The sequence below is a fragment of the Amblyomma maculatum genome, chromosome 1 (assembly GCF_055883805.1).
Source record: "Amblyomma maculatum isolate TAMU_Amacu chromosome 1, ASM5588380v1, whole genome shotgun sequence".
Classification (NCBI taxonomy): Eukaryota; Metazoa; Arthropoda; class Arachnida; order Ixodida; family Ixodidae; genus Amblyomma; species Amblyomma maculatum.
The window spans coordinates 480,701,045-480,705,083 of NC_139344.1; the positions used below are offsets into that span (position 1 = coordinate 480,701,045).

The following is a 4,039-nucleotide window of genomic DNA, read 5'->3' on the forward strand; positions in this document are numbered from 1 at the left end:
AGCTCCGTGTTCAGCGAAAATTACGCCCAAGGTAGCAACCACCGAAGAGCCAGCGCTGATAAATTTGCCACCGATGCCAAACTCGACATGTTAAAATGACTGCAGTGGACAAAATAGTGCGCATAGGTATCTAGAACATTAGATGCAAGTTCTAATGGTCAAGAAGTTGTAATTGTTAGAGCAGCCGCAATGGCCTGTACACTTCGAAACATGCTTCGAAACATTAAGTCCCAATCTTATGAATGCAGTCTAGACATAAGAAGCAAATACGTTACCGACATTTCCAGTTCCCCGAGTGGCCCAGTGGTTAGCGTAGAAGGCTACGAAGTAAGAGGTACCGAGTTCGAATCGCGGCAGCGGTGCAGTTTTTTTTTTCGCTTAGTTTTAATTTTTTTTTAGTTTTTTTAATGTAGTTGAGGTGCTTCGCTACGTTTCAGTTTTTACTTTTTATCCAAAAGTGCTCATTGGTCAACACTCATGAACAACACACAAGAAATGCACACATTAGGTACCAACCAGAAACACGGTGGCCAACTTTCTTGTGAAACTCATCAAAAATGCATCAAGAAAATGTATAGAAATGTTAATGTGCATGATGCGGAATGTAATTAACATTTAATCAGAAACTCATTAAGCGACTGCAGACACATCCACCAGGGTGCACGTATGTCAAATATTCTCACTGAAGTAGTACATCGCAGACTGCCTGCTTGCCACAAACACCAAAGTGAATTGTGAACTATTGGTGCACGCACGTCCTACTCAGAATGGCACTTCTGGAGGTAGAAGGAGAACGTTTTTGTACCTTCCTGTGTTTCATTGACATGAAGCACTTAATAAAATGCACACTGAGTTTAAGCAGAACACAAAAAAGCAAAGTATATACAACAAAGAATGACAGCTCTCAGCAAGGGCCACAGCACTTGTAGAAGAATACACTCAGTATGTCTACAGATGGTAGACAAAAAATTATAGCACCAAGGAAAGGTTTGGTTTGTTTTGTGGGGTTTAACGTCCCAAAGCGACTCAGGCTATGAGAGACGCCGTAGTGGAGGGCTCCGGAAATTTCGAACCTGGGGTTCTAACATGGCATTAACGTGCACTAACATCGCACAGCATACGGGCGCCTCGCTTTTCGCCTCCATCGAAAAGCGGCCGCCGAGGCCGGGATTCAATCCCGCGTCTTTGGGAACAGTAGTCGAGCGCCGTAACCACTGCGCCACCCCAAAGCTGAACTTGGTTCTTGCACATGCTATCAACAAAATGTACACCAAAGAGATGGTTATATCCCAAAACCACAGAAAAAATGAAGACTTGGACGGGTTTTCAGCAGTATGCTATCGAACAAGAAGCAGTAAGAATGTGCACATTGATCACTTGTGGCATATATCAAAATCATGACAGCGAGTGAAAATCTCAAGTGCAGGTGATCTATTGTGAAAAACTGCGCCGAAATAAACACACCACAAGACAGAGGACGGGACAAAGGCGCTTTTGTCCCGTCCTCTGTCTTGTGGTGTGTTTATTTCGGCGCAGTTTTTCACAATAGAAATATGAACCAACTAGCCCAAGAAACGGTATTAATGCAGGTGATCAAGTTGTTCCTGTCCGAGTTAATATAAATGTTGCACGTCCTCTTCCTTGTACTTGTTGATGTTCCTGCTGCGATTACCATTTGCAGGTGGCGTCAATGTCATGTGATCTGCACACACTACAAGCTGTAACGATCTTCAAAAAGAGCTGTCCATCTGCATAGCACTTCACATCTGATGTGGCCGTCCAGGGACAAGGCGTGGCCTCCCAGATTATACAAGCCTAGCAGAGAGGTTAATGATGTTGAATATGGCCCCAGGACTTCTCGCCCACATGATGACTCGGATCGGAAGTGCTGCAACGGCTGCACAAGGTGCACACGATCACCTGCGAATGTTTAGTGCCTAAATTATATGCAAATAAAATATCGAACACGCATGGCACAGGAACATTCAAAATCATCAAAGTTGCAAGCTAAGCTGCGGTAAAGTGTAATCTATGAATACAAGAAATGGTCAGTGCAAAACCTAAACCTAAGTGAACCATTTCCGTAACAGGTAAAGTCGGCTTGGTGGCGGAAATTGTATTGTGACTGCTAACTTTTTTTTTTTTTTTGCAATTAAGGGAACGGCTTATACCAGGCGATTTCACTTGTTTTTCCTTTCTCGGTCGTCGAAACCATTAACCAAGAAATCTTGACAACTACGAGCACACTCAGTTTTTTTTTTTTTTTTTTTTTAAGTTCGTGCAGTGTAGAGAGGTTGAAGAAAATTATAATGCGTCGTCGAAATAGGCAGCTAAAAGCAACGCAAAACGCTGATTAAAAATATCGGATTCGCCGCATGCGTCCTGTAAGTATTCCTTTAATCTTCAGTCATTTCCCGCCTGCACACAACTTGAATGCGAATGACGCTGTATGAACAGTCACCTTTGCAGGTTTTCCTATTGCACTTACCTCTGTGATGCTCGACGTGCTGCACCATTTCCAGCAGATTGACTGCGTTGCCTTGCTGGTCGACACCCATCGAGAAGCCCGACACATTCCGGGAGCTCGTTGCCCGGCCGAACGAATACATTTCGTGCCATCCAACATCAGAGGCGTTCACCACTGGCGATCCCACCCGAAACACCAGTAGCTTAACAGTTCAGCACTCCGAGCGCAGGGCAATTCTCGCCTCGGAGCTTGCAAAGCCGCCACACTACACTCCTCGTCAGATGACTGATCAGACTGTACTGACGAGCTATCTTTCAAGACAATTTTTGACAGCATTGCTGTGCTGCAGCAAATCCTCGATCACTACTTGCAGACGACGAACGGCACGAAGTCCACTCATAAGCGTACAAGTTCTTTCTTTCCTCCATGTAAGCTATAGTGAACTAGAATATATTCTAGTTCACTATAATGTAAGCGTACCTCCCTCCATGCCTCCCCCTAAGGCCGCCGCCATTGCTGGGTTATCATAACCGCGCAGACCAATGATTTCACAAGCGTTTAGGGGTAGCTCGGCTGGAAACGCTGATTGGCCCAAAATTTGTAACGTCATATATGACGTCACAAACAACGTCATGGGTCACGTGATATTTTATGATGTCATGTCCGGATGTAGGGCGCACGTGTTTTCCCTAGACTGTCCTGGATTCCCCATGCTTTTCAGAGCGCCCGGGCGCGACCCGGCGGCATGACCGGCGGTGTCGGCGGCGCGCCGCAAGCAAACGGCAGCTGCCCAGCCGATGGCCGTCGGCGGAGAGGCACGAGGTCTAGCTTGCATGCAGTGCGGACACCGTGGAAACGGCAGCGACGTCAAATAACATATGCACGCTTCGAGCCGCGAAGAGGTTTCCGAACCAGCTTGTCACACCACACGAATTGCCGGGGAAATCACAGTTTAATTGCTTTTCCTTTATCTAGATCTGTGCGAGACCTTTCGGCGACAAAAACAATCGAGGTTCGCCAACGCAGTGTGACCTGTTCGTAGGCCGGCCGGGCGAATTTTCCAGTGAAAACTGCACACCATGTTTGCGGTGATTCCGCTCTTCTACACATTTCGTATATTTGCAAAACGATTCCTTGCAAAATAGCTTTCTCGGTGCGACGTCTTTCAGGCACGCAGGCTGTTGGCAACGGTCGTCCGTCCCGTTGCCACGCGTCCCGATATAATTCGGTCTTTTTCTAAGCGAAATTGTTCATTATGAATTGTTTTAACCAGAAATGCGCTCGGTGACCGCTCTTATTGGCTAAAATGGGCCTAATTTCCTCACTACAAACTAATGCGCCGGCGAATGCATATGATGCCGGCCGGCAACACCGCGGCGCCGGCGCTATTATAAGCACATCCTAGCTGCAATAGCTAGCTAGTCGATGACTGTAGGGGGCAAAAAAAAAAAGCCTTGAGGACAAAGGGAATAGAGATACGTACTAGGTCATTCGACTCTACAATTTTTTTTAGGTCAGAATTGTGATGCTGGGAGTGATATGTTGATTAGGAAAAAAAAAAACTAAATAAGC

General features: G+C 46.1%; 1 long non-coding RNA gene across 1 annotated transcript; it reads right to left on the reverse strand.

Annotated features, from left to right (window-relative positions):
* Positions 1-1,576: 1,576 nt before the first annotated feature.
* On the reverse strand, positions 1,577-2,582 carry LOC146210077 (uncharacterized). The gene is made up of 2 exons (XR_014703508.1): positions 2,489-2,582; positions 1,577-1,920 (listed from the first exon to the last, which is right to left on the reverse strand). It is a non-coding gene; the product is annotated as an uncharacterized LOC146210077 (long non-coding RNA).
* Between the last annotated feature and the right edge of the window lie 1,457 nt (positions 2,583-4,039).